Below are 20848 nucleotides of genomic sequence, written 5' to 3' on the forward strand. Positions count from 1 at the left end.
GGAATTAGAAGCCATATATTCAAAAATCCTGAGCAATGAATCAAGCTGAATATATGCATCTTATTTTACAAACTGAAGGCATATAGCAGCATACCCAAATTTGTAGCTAGCTGACCTTGCAGGTACTGAAAATTAAGTAGACAATGTTAGGAGACTCGAAAGAAGGGTTTAGCCAGCCTGTGATCCGTACATTATATGATCATGTGCAGGTTAGTATTTTACTGTTTAAATCATTGGGGCTGTCCTCATCTTGTTTTGAAATAGCTCTGTTAAGACTTCTTCTGCCTATGTACATCATTGATGTATGTATGCAAAAACATATACAACAATGATTATGATGTACAATGTGACAATACAACAATCAACACTTTTTTCTTCTAACCTCTTCATAGTCTAAGGAAACAAGGTCAAATAAAGATACTTGTGTTGCACAATAAAATAAAATAATTTGGTAGAACCAGAAATCACATTTGCTTGAGTCAAATTAAAGAGTCGTTGCACATAGACTATGAACTACATGGCATCTGAACTCACTGTTTCAATGCTCAAACTTTTGCTCTTTAAGCTTGATGGTTTCTATTACTTCTCTCGACAAATTGTCAAGTTATCCTATGGGGAAAGCATTTGCATCATTTAGTCAAATAAGTGGAGTAACAACATGTACTCTCTCTGGTAGTTTTTAAATAAGTGGAGTAACAACATGTACTCTCTCTGAACTATCATTTGGCTGTAGAACTTTAAAATCAAATCCAATTAATTGGAACTAAAGAAATACAGTAGCAAACAACTTATAGCTAACTATGACCTCTCCATTCAGCTTAAAAAAGAAGTGCCAAATAAGACTTGGATGCATCCACTAACATATCTAAGTAGGTACTATCAGCGCTCTATTAGAAAGAAAAGGAAGAAAAAAGCATGTAGGTGGTGGTGGTGTTTCAAAAAATAGTTTGACCCGCCACAATAGAAGGCGATCCAGTTTATCCTCACCGAATTGACTCGGCTTTATTTCCTAGGATGTACTGCAGGACCTCTTTGAGCTGAATAAAAAGTTTTACTAACCTAGAAAAAAAATCATAACATTACAATAAGAGTGGATTAGAGAAATTAGCATGTTGTCCTTAATAATAACAGAAAAATAAAGGTTATGGAAACTAAATGTCAAATCTGGATAGCAATATATAGAACAGTCTCACTGTTATAGCACACCAATTTCTACAGTGAATCGTCTAAAAACACAATTTATGCACAGAGAAGTTCATATATAGTGAATCATATAATGAAGATCTGTATATTTGTAGGTTGTAGCAACCAGTGGCAGTTTTCAACCAGCTTGTACAACCCATCAAAAGTATTAAGTATAAAAGCGATTCGACACGGCCGCAAAACTGCAACCTGATAAATTTTTCCAACGTTGGTTGCAAACGTTTGGACAGGTTTTAGTTTAGTAAAGCTTACCATGTAGTTAAGACTGCAAATGTGGTGCATACTGCTGTCATTCTCACCACACATTGATCGTTGGTTTGGTCCTGGGAGAACAAAGGAAGAACTCTGAAATTAGGCGGCCGCTTTCACCGATGACCGATCCACACGCCGGACTCATAACTGTGTAAGATAAACAGCACAACAAAGTAGTGAAGGCATTAGCATTCAAATTCCGACCTAGCATCCGTGACCTCCCATCCATCTTAATCTTAGTACTTGATATAGACTTGCATTTATTTCAGATGTATGTTTGTGCCAAACAATTTAATATGGACGAAAAAATAAAGAGAAAAGAATGCTAGTTCTTTAGAAAGTAGAAAGAACTGATGGTTACTTCTAACCAGGGGAACTTAATTCTTAATATACAAGCAAGAATCAATACTGAAAGGACCATAATCAGAAGAAAAAAATAGGCCTGTAGTAACATCATTATTCACGTCGACCATAATCAGAAATAAAGTTCTGTTTTTTGTATGTGCAAGGATGGACTATGATGTTGCACCTACTTCAGGCTCTACATGAGGCCCTATCATGGCCAGGGCTGTTGGGGCCTTCCTCTTAGCCTTCGTGGCGCCTCCATTGATGACAAAAGGAGAAGTCGACATGGCATATGTCGGCGAGCCGCTTCTTCTCGTTGTTGGTTTCCCTATGGCCGTGATCTAGATCTGTGGGTACGAGATTTGGATCGAGGGAGGGAGAATGGAGGGGAATTGGGGACTTACATAGGGGAGTCCGCATTGATGGGGATCTTCTCAAGGTCGATCGAGCCGCACGTTTTCATCCAAGGTCACCATTTTCTTGGGGGCATGCGGCGCTGGTGGAGACCATTGCAGAGGGGAACCGAGCGGCATCGGTGGTGGCGATTCTGGAGACTGATTTCCCCTGCAGCTCACGAGATCGGGAGGGTGAGGGTGGGAGGCGAGAGAGAAGGAGAGGTGGGCACCCTGGACCTGGAGGCCTCGCTCGTTCCTGCCTACGTGCGGGTCGTGGAGGGTTTTTTTTCGCTGGTTTTTCTTCGGAGGTTTATTTTCATTCGATTCAGTCGCTTGCGAGAGAACTACGTGAACGTGGTTTTGGTTGGGTTTTTTTGGAACTGGGAGGTGGGAGCAGGTACCAAAAAAACCATGGTGGGTGGGAGGTGGGAGCAAGTAACAAAGAAGTACAAAAAAGACCATATTAGGTGGGACGAAAATAAAACCCGGAACACGGACTACCAACGGAGACATTAGGAGTAGAGATCCATGCATGCGTTGGATAAGCTTGGCACTAGGTACACCATATTTGGGACTCACGTGCGACTGAGTAGCGGGTCCATTAAGAGTTATGGCTTTGAATAATTGCTCAAATTAATTAAGGAAGAAACTACCTTGCTACTTATCCATCTGTTAGTCACAACGGCCAGTCCTTAAGGCTGGCCACAGCGGGGGTAACATAAGTAGTATCATGCACTTGGAACTCGCACCATATTCCACCTCGGTCATATCGTCGTGGAGTTTAGGCAAAGCCCTGCGCCGGTAGAGCATCATCATCGTCACCACGCCGTCGTGCTGACGGAACTCATCCCCGAAGCTTTGCTGGATCGGAGCCCGGGGATCGTCATCAAGCTGAACGTGTGCTGAACTCGGAGGTGCCGTACGTTTGGTACTTGGATCGGTCAGATCGTGAAGACGTACGACTACATCAACCGCGTTGTCATAACGCTTCCGCTTATGGTCTACGAGGGTACGTGGACAACACTCTCCCCTCTCGTTGCTATGCCATCACCATGATCTTGCGTGTACGTAGGAAATTTTTTGAAATTACTATGTTCCCCAACAGTGGTATCAGAGCCAGGTTTTACGCGTAGATGTCATATGCACGAGTAGAACACAAGTGAGTTGTGGGCGATACAAGTCATACTGCTTACCAGCATGTCATACTTTGGTTCGGCGGTATTGTGAGATGAAGCGGCCCGGACCGACATTACGCGTACGCTTACGCGAGACTGGTTTCACCGTTACGAGCACTCGTGCTTAAAGGTGGCTGGCGGGTGTCTGTCTCTCTCACTTTAGCTGAATCGAGTGTGGCTACGCCCGGTCCTTGCGAAGGTTAAAACAGCACTAACTTGATGAACTATCGTTGTGGTTTTGATGCGTAGGTAAGAACGGTTCTTGCTAAACCCGTAGCAGCCACGTAAAACTTGCAACAACAAAGTAGAGGATGTCTAACTTGTTTTTGCAGGGCATGTTGTGATGTGATATGGTCAAGACGTGATGCTATATTTTATTGTATGAGATGATCATGTTTTGTAACTGAAGTTATCGGCAACTGGCAGGAGCCATATGGTTGTCACTTTATTGTATGAAATGCAAACGCCCTGTAATTGCTTTACTTTATCACTAAGCGGTAGCGATAGTCGTATAAGCAATAGATGGCGTAACGACAACGATGCTACGATGGAGATCAAGGTGTCGCGCCGGTGACGATGGTGATCATGACGGTGCTTGGAAGATGGAGATCACAAGCACAAGATGATGATGGCCATATCATATCACTTATATTGATTGCATGTGATGTTTATCCTTTATGCATCTTATCTTGCTTTGATTGACGGTAGCATTTTAAGATGATCTCTCACTAATTATCAAGAAGTGTTCTCCCCGAGTATGCACCGTTGCGAAAGTTCTTCGTGCTGAGACACCATGTGATGATCGGGTGTGATAGGCTCTACGTTCAAATACAACGGGTGCAAAACAGTTGCACACGCGGAATACTCAGGTTATACTTGACGAGCCTAGCATATACAGATATGGCCTCGGAACACGGAGACCGAAAGGTCGAACATGAATCATATAGTAGATATGATCAACATAGTGATGTTCACCATTGAAACTACTACATCTCACGTGATGATCGGACATGGTTTAGTTGATTTGGATCATGTGATCACTTAGATGACTAGAGAGATGTCTATCTAAGTGGGAGTTCTTAAGTAATATGATTAATTGAACTTAAATTTATCATGAACTTAGTCCTGGTAGTATTTTGCAAATTATGTTGTAGATCAATAGCTTGCGTTGTTGCTTTCATATGTTTATTTTTATATGTTCCTAGAGAAAATTGTGTTGAAAGATGTTAGTAGCAATGATGCGGATTGGATCCGTGATTTGAGGTTTATCCTCATTGCTGCACAGAAGAATTATGTCCTTAATGCACCGCTAGGTGACAGACCTATTGCAGGAGCAGACGCAGACGTTATGAACGTTTGGCTAGCTCAATATGATGACTACTTGATAGTTTAGTGCACCATGCTTAACGTCTTAGAATCGGGACTTCAAAGATGTTTTGAATGTCATGGACCATATGAGATGTTCCAGGAATTGAAGTTAATATTTCAAGCAAATACCCGAGTTGAGAGATATGAAGTCTCCAACAAGTTCTATAGCTAAAAGATGGAAGAGAATCGCTCAACTAGTAAGCATGTGCTCAGATTGTCTGGGTACTTCAATCACTTGAATCAAGTGGGAGTTAATCTTCCAGATAAAATAGTGATTGACAGAATTCTCTAGTCACCATCACCAAGTTAGTAGAACTTCGTGATGAACTATAATATGCAAGGGATGACGTAAGTGATTCCCAAGCTCTTCGTGATGTTGAAATTGATGAAGGTAGAAATCAAGAAAGAGCATCAAGTGTTGATGATTGACAAGATCACTAGTTTCAAGAAAAGGGCAAAGGGAAAGAAAGGGAAACTTCAAGTAGAATGGCAAACAAGTTGTCACTCCCGTGAAGAAGCCCAAAGCTGGACCTAAGCCTGAAACAGAGTGCTTCTACTGCAAAGGAAATGGTCACTGGAAGTGGAACTACTCCAAATATTTGGTGGATAAGAAGGATGGCAAAGTGAACAAGGGTATATTTGATATACAGGTTATTGATGTGTGCCTTACTAGTGTTTATAGTAGCCCCTGAGTATTTGATACTTGTTCGGTTACTAAGATTAGTAACTCAAAACAGGAGTTACAGAATAAACGGAGACTAGTTGAGGGGAAGTGACGATGAGTGTTGGAAATAGTTCCAAGATTGATATGATCATCATCACACACTCCCTATACTTTCGGGATTAGTGTTAAACCTAAATAAATGTTATTTAGCGTTTGCGTTGAGCATGAATATGATTTGATCATGTTTATTGCGATACAGTTATTCATTTGAAGTTAAAGAATAATTGTTATTCTGTTTACATGAATAAGACCTTCAATGGTTATACACCCAATGAAAATAGTTTGTTGGATCTCGATCGTAGTGATACACATATTCATAATATTGATGCCAAAAGATGCAAAGTTAATAATGATAGTGCAACTTATTTGTGGCACTACCGTTTGGGTCATATTGGTGTAAAGCGCATGAAGAAACTCCATAAAGATGGATTTTCGGAATCACTTGGTTATGAATCATTTGATGCTTGCGAACCATTCCTTTTGGGCAAGATGACTAAAACTCCGTTCTCTGGAACAATGTAACAAGCTACTGACTTATTGGAAATAATACATACCGATGTATGCGATCCAATGAGTGTTGATGCTCGTGGCAAGTATCGTTATTTTCTGACCTTCACAAAATGATTTTAGCAGATATGGGTATATCTACTTGATGAAACATAAGTCTGAAATAATTGAAAAGTTCAAAGAATTTCAGAGTGAAGTGGAAAAATCATCGTAACAAGAAAATAAAGTTTCTACGATCTGATCGCGGAGACGAATATTTGAGTTACGAGTTTGGTTTTCAATTAAAACAATGTGGAATAGTTTCACTGCTCACGCCACCTGGAACACCACAACGTTATGGTGTGTCCGAACATCGTAACCACACTTTATTGGATATGGTGCGATCTATGATGTCTCTTTTCGGTTTTACCACTATCGTTTTGGGGTTATGCATTAGAGACAGCCACGTTTAATAGGGCACCATCTAAATCCGTTGAGACGACACCGTATGAAATATGGTTTAGCAGTAAAACTAAGCTGTCGTTTCTTAAAGTTTGGGGTTGCAATGCTTATGTGAAAAAGTTTCAGCATGATAAGCTCAAACCCAAATCAGAGAAGTGCGTCTTCATAGAATACCCAAAGGTAACTATTGGGTACACCTTCTATCATAGATCCGAAAGCAAGATATTTGTTGCTAAGACGGATCCTTTCTAGAGAAGGAGTTTCTCTCAAAAGAAGTGAGTGGGAGGAAAGTAGAACTTGATGAGGTAATTGTACCTTCTCCCTTATTGGAAAATAGTTAATCACAGAAATCAATTCCAGTGATTCCTACACCAATTAGTGAGGAAGTTAATGATGATGATCATGAAACTTCAGATCAAGTTGCTACCAAACCTCGTAGGTCTTCCATAGTAAGATCCGCACCAGAGTGGTACGGTAATCATGTTCTAGAAGTCATGTTACTAGACCATGATGAACCTACGAACTATGAGGAAGCGATGATGAGCCCAGATTCCACGAAATGGCTTGAGGCCATAAAATCTGAGATATGATCCATGTATGAGAACAAAGTATGGACTTTGATTGACTTGCTCGATGATCAGCAAGCCATGTTAAATAAATGGATCTTCAAGAGGAAGACGGACATTGATAGTAGTGTTACTATCTACTAAGCCCGACCTGTTGCGAAATGTTTTCAACAAGTTCAAGGTGTTGAATACGATGAGATTTTCTCACTCGTATCGAATCTTAAGTCTGTCTAAATCATGTTAGCAATTGCCACATTTTATGAAATCTGGCAAATGGATGTCAAAACTGCATTCCTTAATGGATTTATTAAAGAAGAGTTGTATATGATGCAACCAAAAAGTTTTTGTCAATCCTAAAGATGCTAACAAAGTGTGCAAGCTCAAGCAATCCATCAATGGACTAGTGCAAGCATCTCGGAGTTGGAATATACGCTTTGATGAGTTGATCAAAGCATATGGTTTTATACAGACTTTTGGAAAGAACTGTATTTACAAGAAAGTGAGTGGGAGCTCTGTACCATTTCTACTATTATATGTGGATGAAATATTGTTAATTGGAAGAGTACATACCTTGATAAATTTTCTAAATAGTTCAAAATGGAACAGTCAAAGAAGGAGTTCTTGCCTGTGTTACAAGGTGTGAAGTTGAGTAAGACTCAAGACCCGACCATTGCAGAAAATAGAAAGAGAATGAAAAGTCATTCCCTATGCCTCAGTCATAGGTTCTATAAAGTATGCTATGCTGTGAACCAGACCTATTGTATACCTTGCTCTGTGTTTGGCAAAGGAATACAATTTTGATCTAATAAGTAGATCACTGGACATGGGTCAAGAATATCCTTAGTGAGGACTAAGGAGATGTTTCTCGATTATGGAGGTGATAAAAGAGCCCGTCATTAAAGTTACAACGATGCAAGCTTTTACACCAATCCAGATGACTCTAAGTCTCAATCTGGATACATATTGAAAGTGAGAGCAATTAGCTAGAGTAGCTCCGTGCAGAGCATTGTGGACATAGAATATTTGCGAAATACATACGGCTCTGAATATGACAAACCCATTGACTAAGCTTCTCTCACGAGCAAAACATGATCATACCTTAGTACTCTTTTGGGTGTTAATCACATAGCGATGTGAACTAGATTATTGACTCTAGTAAACCATTTGGGTGTTGATCACATGATGATGTGAACTATGGGTATTAATCACATGTAGATGTGAATATTGGTGTTAAATCACATAGTGATGTGAACTAGATTATTGACTCTAGTGCAAGTGGGAGACTGAAGGAAATATGCCCTAGAGGCAATAATAAAGTTATTATTTATTTCCTTATTTCATGATAAATGTTAATTATTCATGCTAGAATTGTATTAACCGGAAACATGATACATGTGTGAATACATAGACAAACATATAGTCACTAGTATGCCTCTACTTGACTAGCTCATTAATCGAAGATGGTTATGTTTCCTAACCATAGACATGTGTTGTCATTTGATTAATGGGATCACAACATTAGTAAAATGATGTGATTGACATGACCCATTCCGTTAGCCTAGCACTTGATCGTTTAGTATGTTGCTATTGCTTTCTTCATGACTTATACATGTTCATGTAACTATGAGATTATGCAACTCCCGTTTACCGGAGGAACACTTTGGGTACTACCAAACGTCACAACGTAACTGGGTGATTATAAAGGAGTACTACATGTGTCTCCAAAGGTACACGTTGGGTTGGCATATTTCGAGATTAGGTTTTGTCACTCCGATTGTCGGAGAGGTATCTCTGGGCCCTCTCGGTAATGCACATCACTATAAGCCTTGCAAGCAATGTAGCTAATGAGTTAGTTACGAAATGATGCATTACGTAACGAGTAAAGAGACTTTCCGGTAACGAGATTGAACTAGGTATTGAGATACCGACGATCGAATCTCGGGCAAGTAACATACCGATGACAAAGGGAACAATGTATGTTGTTATGCGGTTTGACGATAAAGATCTTCGTAGAATATGTAGGAGCCAATATGGGCATCCAGGTTCCGCTATTGGTTATTGACCAAGAATAGTTCTAGGTCATGTCTACATAGTTCTCGAACCCGTAGGGTCCGCACGCTTAAGGTTTCGATGACAGTTATATTATGAGTTTATGAGTTTTGATGTACCGAAGGAGTTCGGAGTCCCGGATGAGATCGGGAACATGACGAGGAGTCTCGAAATGGTCGAGACGTAAAGATCGATATATTGGACGACTATATTCGGAGTTCGGAAAGGTTCCGAGTGATTCGGGTATTTTTCGGAGTACCGGAGAGTTACGGGAATTCGCCGGGGAGTATATGGGCCGTATTGGGCTATACGGGAATAGAGGAGATAGGCCAAAAGGAAAGAGGCCTGCGCCCCCCCCCCCTCTGGTCCGAATTGGACAAGGGGGGCAGCCCCCTTTTCCTTTTCCCTCTCCCCCTCTTTCCACTTCTCCTACTCCAACAAGGAAGGAGGGAGTCCTACTCCCGGTGGGAGTAGGACTCCCCTTGGCGCGCCCCCTCCTAGGCCGGCCGCACCTCCCCCTCCCTCCTTTATATACGGGGGCAGGGGGGCACCCCATGACACACAAGTTGATCTACGGATCGTTCCTTAGCCGTGTGCGGTGCCCCCCTCTACCATATTCCACCTCGGTCATATCGTCGCGGAGTTTAGGCGAAGCCCTGCGCCGGTAGAGCATCATCATCGTCACCACGCCGTCGTGCTGACCGAACTCATCCCCGAAGCTTTGCTGGATCAGAGCCCGGGGATCATCATCGAGCTGAACGTGTGCTGAACTCAGAGGTGCCGTACGTTCGGTACTTGGATCGGTCGGATCGTGAAGACATACGACTACATCAACCGCGTTGTCATAACGCTTCCGCTTACGTTCTACGAGGGTACGTGGACAACACTCTCCCCTCTCGTTGTTATTCCATCACCATGATCTTGCGTGTACGTAGGAAATTTTTTGAAATTACTACGTTCCCCAACACATCCTGTCTCCAATTCTTGCGCTTCGCTTCCTTTTGCGTCCAAGAAGCTCCTTACCACTGTCCATACATTTTTTCCATTCTTTGATTGTCATGTCTCCACTTCTTTTAGAAATCCGGTATGGACAGTTGAGATTCGTAGGACGACCTGGTTGTATGTTCAAAGCATCAAAGCGACCGTGCGTATACATCAGATGAGGCACACAATCATTCAGGATTATCTGTTGAAAAACATAGTAATAACTTCGTAGTTAGCAATGATGTACTAGTTTTAGAAGTATGCAAAAAGATGCACGGATGTCGTAATAGTAAAAAATCTTACCAGGGTATCTCCATGGCAGTTACCGTAGTTCAACACGTGCACTAGTGGCACGTATTGACCATAATGTTGAGGAGTTCGATTATAGACATTGTAATTCTCAAGATCAGTACAAAATGCGATCAGATGTTTTTTTTCCTTATAAGTTAATTCGGAGCCATCGGTGTAGTGGGTTTTGTCTACCATCTTCCGCACATTCTTTGAAGAATAAAAATAAGCTGTCAATGGAAATAAGTTGTCAACTATTTTGAAATAAACAATATAAATTACTTAATAACTATGTTAAGCTCACATGGGGGAAGAATTGGAGGTGTATCCACAAGGACCCAAATGTCCATATTGTCTTGCTTGATTGTAGGATCACCAAGATCCATGGTGACAAGCATACCCTCATCAAAATCATACATCTTGCAAAGTGCTTCCCAATTTTTGCAACCAAAATGGGTTACACTCTCAGCATTGTACAACTTTACTTCAAAATCCACACCATGATGGGTCCTTAGGTGAATTTTTTTGGTTTCCATACTTTCATGGTCTTCAAAACCCATCCTCTCCAAGACATAGCGTCTTGCGTAGCATGGGATAAGCTAGTCGAATTGGAAAAGATGAAAAATACACGTTAAAATAGTTCATGTCGTGCTTAATTACGAAAAAAACTATTGTCGTTGTTGCGTACCGTATGAACATCGAAGGTTTCCTCGAGCTTAATGCTGAAGCGCCGATCTTCGTCCAGCTCAAGGAACCTGTTGCACATACCTCGGTCGTCGTGGCACCAGTCGCACTCCCCCGGGTGGCTTTCGTCGTCCGAGGACGACATTTCCGGCCTATGTTCATAATTCAAATATTAAACTTGTACAATTAAATATATGTACTAAAAAACCTAAATTAGATCATTATTATAAATCCAAAAGTTGTTCACATGTTTCCAAAAATGTTTGGATTTTAAAAAACTGTGTCACACTTACCAAAACATATTTGTGGAATTTCGTACACTATTTGCGTTTAAGGAAGTATTCGGCATTTCCAACTTGTTCACATTTTCTTTCAAGAAATGTTTCAATTTTTTTAAATGTTTAAATTTATGAACCCTCATGTTTGTTCTTATTGAGGTCGCACTATCTATAGTCATGAGCAGCCTGCAAGGTGAGTTGCTAGCTGTGGGCACTCTCAATGCGAGATTCCGAGTTCGAGTCCTGTCAAGTACTTTGTTCACTGTATTTTCTGTCGCACGGTAATTTTTTAAATAAATGTTGTTGTCATTACGAAAATATGAGGAAAAAATATTATCATTACAAAAGTGAAAAACAAAGAAACAGAAAAAGAAAAAGAAATCTAAGCAGCTTGAGCGACTGCGCTAATAGGCCAGCCAGCTTTGTGCTAATGTACAGCAGCCAGTCAACGATCCAAGGATTTGATTTGCCACATCAGTGAATACCAGCTAAACACCCTCAAGGTTCAAAATAGGCTGGGAACAGAAAGTTTGGTCTGCTGATTTTCCGAAATTACAAATTGAGGATTCAATTTAGGTTTCATCTACATGTTCAAGCTTTATTTTGGACTTTTTCATGGATAAGATAGGATTAGTGTCAGAATCAGACATGTTATATCCTCATCGTCCTATATAATGTGACTTTACAAGTCATGACGACTAGATAATGGCATGCATGCAGGGCAGCTGGCGGCGTGTGCTGATGCTCGGGCGGCCAATGTTACAATTCCAAGGGGAGTAGAGCACAGAAAGATGAGTTCACCCAACCTCATTAACGAATCTCGCATCTTGCTGTAAATGTATGTTCTTTGATTGATGGACTGTGTGACTATGTGCGAACTGAGCGAGCTCAGATGTTTATCTTCCTTGTGGTGTAACTAACGACCAGGGTTCAAGACCTAAACTTGGCACTGGGGCTCACATTTTCCTTAAACTATTTCAGGCTTTCCCAGCGATGTGCTTTCAGTGGGAGGAGATATTTCCGTCGACTATGAAGGCGTCTGTGGCGACTTCGTCAATCTCAAGATGTTATACAAGCTTAGTATTTTGGAAGTGTTCATACGAGTAGGCAGGCCCGGTCCTGAGATTTTTGCGGCCCGGGGCGAAACAAAAACTCTAGGCCCCTTAGTATAACCATCATCATAACAACAATAATTAATATATGTGTGTGTACATGTGTATATACTCCATCCATCTATAAATATAAGTCATTTTAGAGATTTCAATAGGAACTACATACGGTAGTATATAGATGTATTTTAGAGTGTAGATTCACTCATTTTGCTTCATATGTAGTCCATATTGGAATGTCTAAAAGGACTTACATTTAGGAATAGAGGGAGTATATATTTATAATTTAAATCTATCCAAAACTAATGTTCATATTAAATAGTTTCTATACACAATTAGATTCAAAAATGAAGAATGCAATTTCTTCCTGTTGATACAATTTATTCCTTTTGATTCGAGTACAAAAAGTGTGAGAATTTTGTAATTACCAAATAATAATAATATTTCCATTGCAATAATTTATTTAGTTTCTCAACATTAAGGGCATCCTTTAAGCTCGGTTATTTTTCTAGCATTTCGTATTGCCTGATTTGCGTTTAAGGTGAACAATGGAAAAACTATTGATCAAATATATGCAAAGGTAAATTACTCAATTAGCAAATAGCGAACAATAAGATGGGGAATAATAATATGATAACCTTGAATCAGTTGGGTCAGGAGCTCAGCATCGATGTGCAATATGTGAACTGGTAGCATGATGTGTGTGGGTGCTTTCGGTACTTGTAAGCTTGGGGGTGACACGATGTGGATGACACCTCTTGAAGATTGGAGAGAGTGTTTGCCGGTGAAACAATGAATCGCGATCACCGCGGGGGTCCGGACGAGACATGAGATTCAAGATCATGGTCTAGTCGAACCCAAGCTCGGTTACGATGTAGCATTGCTTCCTTGGGGATATGTGCCATGTTAGCATTCGAAATTCAGAGATTACGTTAATTACTTGTCATTAGCGGCTTGGGTTGGCACACGGTCCTAAGCTACTGTAGCATGGACCCAAGCCCCAGAATTCGAAATATTATTATTCTCTCCAACCTTGTCGGTACTGCTCATCTTGCATGTTGTTTTATAATATTTCCTTTATATCAAATTGCACGGTCTCTCTACATTGATATTTAACCTGCTGGCTATCTTTTAATGCTCAAATGGTTGATGATTTCCCTTTTTTTATGTATGCTAGGGATATTCATGTTGTCAACACATTAAAAAACCTTTTCCTATAAGCGTATCCAACACAAAGAAGAAAAAAAAGATAAAAAGATCTTCCCTAGTTAGGAAAAAGATTCATGGTACAGAAGATGCGTCTCGGGAAAGAGCTTCCCTACTTAGAAAACATACAGTTATCAGCTCAAAGATATTCATCAAAATTTCTTGCCTGAACCAGGAAGCAAGACATGCGAATTTACAATGGTGTGTGTTTTCTATACATGCTTTTTGCTATATTTGGTTCCAGACAACCCGAGTGTGGGGCCACTCTAGGGGTGCATAACGAGGCACGTTAAAAAGTTTGCCATGGTATCAATGTACTGGTAGTATTTTATTCCTTGATGAGTCTTCGCATGCAATAGATTTTGTAGAGCTGGGCATGTTTAGCAATTGTTGATGATTCCCGCCGTACTTTGTGAAGGGTAAGTGACACATATCCCAAGAAATGTTATTTGAGATGGACGGTACCAAGTGTAGGTGCGATCGAACCATGATGCTGAGCAACATTTTTGGGGTCAGGACAGGATCGCCATCCTCGTGAAGATGTGAGGTCTCAGATTGGAATTAGGAAGCTGCATAAGAGACGAGGAACAACCCTGACGACGGAACGAGAGTGGCTGCGTGTGTGTGGGCTAACCCTAGCTGCGTGCATGGGCTAGCTTGCTGGCTGTGTGCTCATGGTGGGGGCCCTGCAACTTGGGGACCCGGCCAGCCGCCCCCTGCCCCCCAGCCCATCCCCTCAGGGCCGGCTCTGTGAGTAGGGTGTCCGTGTGTACATTCATGTGGTTGAGTGCATGTGCGTGTATTTTTTTGCATGGTAATACGTGTCTCATTCATATTATAAAGATTAAAGTACAAGTTACGTAAGGACCGACATGATAAAACTGAAAAAATAGCAGAACATCTCTGAACTTGACACCAACACCTGTCACCTGTCTCCGGCACCACCATAGCAGCCACCGAAGAAAACAATAACGGATCACCTCCTCACTCGAGCTGGACGCGGCTCCATCGCTGATATGCAGCTTAGCGGACCTCCAAGGTGGCTCACCAAAAGTGAAGCCATTGCCGTTGAACGAATCAGACCAGGGCAACAACCCGGACACGCCATCAAACTTTAGATCTGGCACCCCACCACGACTAAGACGCCGAAGGAGGAAACCATATCTGCCATCCACAAACCACGAACCCAGCACACGTTCCATCTTCCATATGCCGTCGATGCAGATCACAATCTACATCCGTTCTTGGACTACCTCCCAAGCTCCACAATGACGCTGGAGCAAAGCACCATCGCAACGGCGGAGTCCGGGGACACAGGTCCACCACGAGGATGCCACCGCCGCCACGCCATCCTTGCTTGATCAGGCTGTTTCCAAATTCATCCCCAATCGTAGGACCGATGGCCTTGTCAGGGATGGATCCCCTCCGAAGCCAAGACGATGAACAGCCTAAAACCTAGACTACGAGAGAGTAAAACGATCCAAGACGATGAACAGCCTAAAACCTAGACTACGAGAGAGTAAAACGATCCACATGCGTGGATCCGGCGACCCCCCTCACCACCGACGACCGAAGTCGACGGCGTAAGGGAGCCGCCAGAGGACGGTGCTAGAAGATTGTCCTCCTGGCGGCGGCTAGGGTTCGAGCCGCCAGGACCAAGAGGAAAAGCTACATGTGCGTGTATATAAGCATCAACTTTTGTATTGTGTTCAAAAAATACGTGACTATGTGCCTTGAATTATTCGAATAGAATTAAAATTAATAAGATTTTGATACAAAATACATTGTGAAAATATCTACTAAATTATGAGCCCACCTATTCAGGTTTATAGGAGTACATAAATTCCTCCCTCCGTTAGATGTTGGTTCTCCGGTGAACGTATCCGAGTTTATTATCAAGTTAAAGCATAAGATTTATTTTTGTCTCACGGATTTATGAATGTGACATGCTACAATCAAACCATCTCTCATCACCAGTGAGCCTGTTTATCTGGTTCTATGCTAGTGATTTTCGTCGTTCTTTTGACAAAAAAAATTTAATTGCCAATAGTCAACCCAAACAATAAAAGGAGATGGTTGTCTATTTTGCAGGGCTCGGAATTTCCGGAGATATCGAAGTGAAATTCTGCAGGAAAACAAAATAATAAGAAAGACACTGGCATAGTATTTTGGCGGGACGCTTCGGGACATATTAGTGGGAAATTTTAGCGGGACATTTTCATTTTGTGCATAACTTTCTATTCTAAAAAAGTGTTAGAACACACTTATACCACATATGCTACACAAAACATTACTAGTGGGCATGTATATGGAAATAATATAGTTCACGCCAGTTTTAAGTTCTTTGGTGTTTAATAACTATAAATGTTACTATTAGTTTAATATGAAATACATATATAGTATCCATATGTTGTCCACTTGTTACTGAACCCACTATAACTAATTCTATAGAAGTTTATATAAATATGCTTACCTAATCATATACTAGAAACTACATTTCAAGTATTTATTCGATCATACGCTTTAGATATCTCAACCATGATAAAGAATAGATGAACACACACGCAAACAACAAAATATTCTCCATATAGTTTAGCAATTTTTCAGAAAATATCTCAAAGACGCTTCTCTATTACAAAATACAGTTTAAAGCTGTCATAATGCAAGTGTGCTTAATGATACACATAAAAATCCATGCAAAAAAACAATTGCATAAAAATAGAAATAACTAATATTAAGGAATAAGTTTGCATCATCAAATATGAAAAAAAATGAACTATAGTGATCAATATTTTCGCATAATAGAACTAAGTTATCCAAAAGTATAAAAAATTACTATAATTGTTTTACAATAACCAATTTCAAAATTAACTTCAACAATATAAAATAACAAACTTAAATTACCATATACACAGTACAAATTCTTGTCACATTCATGGGTGGATATCTGGCGAGCCCTCGGCCCTGTCGGGGCAACTTGATGCTATTTTGGTTTGATTTGACTTGAAACACGCGCACGTAGAGGCGGAGGGTATCGACTAAAATGAAATGCTTTTGCACGCCATCCCCCCAAGGATATTCCTCCCTCCAGCCGGTCACGTGCTAGGCAATCCTCCGCCCAAAAGTACACACCCAAAGCCCACACACTTTCTTCCGGTTTCCTTTTAACCGTCCCAAAACTCTACCACCCACCATTTCAAAATAAAGTAAACATCTCTTTACTGTGGACAGGTAGAAGCCAGACCTACGTAGCTTGGCAGTGGTACCCCTTGATTTGATCGACCTCTCGGATTTGAACACTTTACTACAATATATTCAAATACGCCATTTTTCTTGGTTATCAAACCACTCAAATAAAAGAGGGAATATCTCTCACATCTCACGCTTCTCCTGGTGTTGTCGTCTAATGTACAGCAGACGGACCGACAAAACAAGAAAAGCAGGAGCTCTGCAGTAATAAATAGGAGTACAAAGCTAAAGCTGACTTGCTTTTTCTATTGTTTTACTGGAGTTTCCCTTTCTATGCTCCTATATTTGAACTCCTATTTATAACTACCTTGGATCGCTGCGGGAGTAAGAGGAGGGCGCTGGACAGCCCGCCCGCGACGAGGCGCGACACGGAGAGGCGGGGCAGATGAAGGGACACCCTCATGCTCGATGTCCTCGATTTCCAGGAGGTGGACGCCGACGCGGGAGGCCAGGTATGCCTGGAGCGCCACGGACTTGACCTGCTCCCGCGGGAACCGCTGCTGCATCCACGCCTGCTCTGAGTACCTCTGGCTGGGGATGGCGCCATAGCCCAGCACAGCCTCAGTGGTCCTCTCGATGCACGCCTTGCGCAGGCCCATCGCCGCCTTGATGTTGAAGGCGCGCGCGACACAGAGGCGGCAGGTCTCGCGAAGGAGGCACCGGTCGGACACCACGTGATTACCGACGAAGGTGACGGCGGGATGAGCCATGAAGCACCGGAGGCTGTTCGGGAGGAGACCGGCCTTGGCGACCATGAACACGAGGCAGCGATGGACAACCCACAGCTAGACGGTGGCCGGCGGGAGGTGACGTCCCCCATTCCCGTGGCCGCGCGAGGACCTGCTGAGGGCAAGGCTGGCCACGTGGCGGCCAGACTGGACCACCTGATCGTTGAGGAGCTTGGTCCTCCGGATCCACCGCCGTGCGTCACTCCCACTGGCGGTGACGACCATGCTCAGCTCTTTCTCGCCCACGCGCACGGTGCAGCTCTGCCTTGCGGTCGTGGCACGCCAAAGGCTAGCCGTCATGGTGGCGCTACGACCATGATCCTTGGCTGGCTAGCGTTGGACAGAAAGGGGAGAAGAGAGTGGGTCTGTTGTTTCTACGGGGTGGGATTTGGTGGCCTTTTATAGTTCTTGTAGGGAGGAGGGGTGGGTTTGGGTTTGGTCTACGGGAAGGAAGTGCTTTTGCATGCCTTCCCCCGAGGATATCCCTCCCTCCAGCTGGTCACGTGCACGGTGATCCTCCACCCAAAAGTACACACCCAAAGCCCACACACTTTCTTCTGGTTTCCTTTTGACCGTCCCAAAACTCTACCGCTCACCATTTCGAAACAAAGTAAACCTCTCTTTACTGTGGAAGGGTAGAAGCTAGACCTACGTAGCCTGGCAGTGCTACCCCTTGATTTTTGACCGACCTCTCGGATTTGAACACTTTGCTACAATATTTTCAAATCCACCATTTTCCTTAGTTATCAAAAATCACTCAAATAAAAGAGGGAATATCTCTTGCGTCTCATGCTTCTCCTGCTGGTGTCGTCTAATGTACAGCAAACAAACCGACGAAACAAGGAAAGCAGGAGCTCTGTAGTAATAAATAGGAGTACAAAGCTAAAGCTGACTTGCTTTTTCCACTGTTTTACCGGAGTTGCCCTTTCCGTGCTCCTATATTTGAACTCCTATTTATTACTACCTTGGATCGCTGTGGGAGTAAGAGGAGGGCGCTGGACAGCCCGCCCATGATGAGGCGTGATGCGGAGAGGAGGGGCAGAAGACACTAGTAGAAAACAGGGCATTTGTCCCGGTTCGTAAGGGCCTTTAGTCCCGGTTCATGAACCGGGACTAAAGGGTCATTACTAATGCCTCCCCCATTTAGTCCCGGTTCTAACACGAATCAGGACTAAAGGTCGCGGCCACGTGGAGCTCCACCTTTAGTCCCGGGACTAAAGGAAATTTTATGATTATTTTTTTTTGAATTTTTTTTGAAATTTTTTTATTTTCAAATTTCTGAATTATTTTAACCTCTAATCCCTAATCACCACCCCTCATCACTGCTCAATTTATCCTCTAATCTCTAATCACCCATCATCATTCCAAATCATCTAACTTCCCGAACGGTCACCCATCCTCCCACTCCCCCAACCTGAGCACGCTTAACTTCCGGGTTCTATTCTCCCTCGTTTCCAAGTCTGCACTTGTTGTTTTCCTGACAATAGTAAGATGTCAATGCTATTAACCCTCAGGAATTTTGCTTGAGCATGAAGTGACACATTTCACTGTTTGAGTTTGAAACTATTGTTTTAAAAAACAATAATTATTTAGTAACACTAATATTTCTTGAATAATTAGTTTGACCATTGTTTGACCACACTTTGACCAGATTTGACCAAAATTCAAAATAACTAAAATAATTATTTAGTAACACTAATATTCTAGAATAATTAGTTTGACCATTGTTTGACCACAGTTTAAATTTTTTTCGATTTTTTCCACTCTAGATCTTAAAAGCCCCGTAACTTTTTTTCTGTTAGGTTTTTGAGGATTTTGAAAATGTTTAACGGGGTTCCCCCCCTTAAATTTGGATGTAACTTTTCGAGTAGATGATTTTTCATATAAAAAACTTTTTCATCCGAGTTAGTATGCAAAAGTTATGCCCATTTTACTAAATTCTAGAGAGATTTTGCAAATAAAGTCGAGATTCACATTTGCAAATTTTCCCAACAACTAGACCACATATCACATGGGAAACTTATTTTTTTTTATTTTTTTGACATTTTCATCATTTTCTTTTATATTTTTTAAAACTGAAAAGGCGATCCACCGGGGGGTGGAGTTTGAAAATGGGACCTTTAGTACCGGTTCGTGCCATGAACCGGTACTAATGCCTCAAACCCCATTAGTACTGGTTGGTGGCTCAAACCAGGACTAAAGGTCTAACCTTTAGTACCGGTTGGTGCCACGAACCGGTACTAGTGGGCATCGCACCCTTTAGTCCCGGTTCGTGGCACCAACCGGGACTAAAAGGTCCAGACGAACCGGGACGAATGGCCCACGTGGCCCCTGGGCGCACGAACCGGGACTAATGCCCCCATTAGTCCCGGTTCTAGACTGAACCGGGACTAATGGGCTAACCCGACCTGGACCAAAGCCCTCTTTTCTACTAGTGTGAAGGGCCGCCCCCGCTCTCGACGTCATCGATGTCGAGGAGGTGGACGCCGACGCGAGAGGCCAGGTATGCCTGGAGCACCGCAGACTTGACCTGCTCCCGTGGGAACCGCTGCTGCATCCACGCCTCCTCTAAGTACCTCTGCCTGGGGACGGCGCCATAGCCCGGCAGAGCCTCGGCGGTCCTCTCGATGGACGCCTTGCGCAGGCCCATCGCCGCCTTGATGTTGAAGGCGCGCGCGACACGGAGGCAACAGGTCTCGCGAAGGAGGCGTTGGTCGGACACCACGTGATTACCAGGGAAGGTGACGGTGGGATGAGCCATGAAGCGTCGAAGGCTGTTCGGGAGGAACCGGCCTTGGCGACCATGAACACAAGGCAGCGATGGCCAGCGCACAACTGGATGGTGGCCGGTGGGAGGTGACATCCCGCGTCCTCGTGGCCGCGCGGGGGCCTGTTGAGGGCGAGGCCGACCACGAGGCGGCCAGACTGGACCGCCTGGTCGTTGAGGAGCTTGGTCCTCCGGATCCACCACCGGGCGTCACTCCCGCTGGCAGTGACGACAGCGCTCCGCTTGTCCTCACCCATGCACATGTCATAGCTTCGCCTTGTGGTTGTGGCACGCCGGAGGCGAGCCGTGATGGTGGCGCTACGACCATGATCCATGGTTGGCTGGCGTTGGAGAGGAAGGGAAGAAGAGAGCGGGTCTGGGGTTTCTGCGGGGTGGGATTTGGGGGCCTTTTATGGTTCTTGTAGGGAGAAGGAAGAGGGAGGAGGGTGTGGGTTTGGGTTTGGGCTACGGGAAGGAAATGCTTTTGCATGCCTTCCTCCCGAGGATATCCCTCCCTCTAGCCGGTCACA

General features: G+C 43.0%; 1 long non-coding RNA gene across 1 annotated transcript; it reads right to left on the reverse strand.

Annotated features, from left to right (window-relative positions):
- Positions 1 to 1014: 1014 nt before the first annotated feature.
- LOC123067122 (uncharacterized) lies at positions 1015 to 2250 on the reverse strand. Its single transcript, XR_006431528.1, has 3 exons — positions 2205 to 2250; positions 1456 to 1526; positions 1015 to 1059 (listed from the first exon to the last, which is right to left on the reverse strand). It is a non-coding gene; the product is annotated as an uncharacterized lncRNA (long non-coding RNA).
- Between the last annotated feature and the right edge of the window lie 18598 nt (positions 2251 to 20848).

The sequence above is a fragment of the Triticum aestivum genome, chromosome 3B (assembly GCF_018294505.1).
Source record: "Triticum aestivum cultivar Chinese Spring chromosome 3B, IWGSC CS RefSeq v2.1, whole genome shotgun sequence".
NCBI classification, from domain to species: Eukaryota; Viridiplantae; Streptophyta; class Magnoliopsida; order Poales; family Poaceae; genus Triticum; species Triticum aestivum.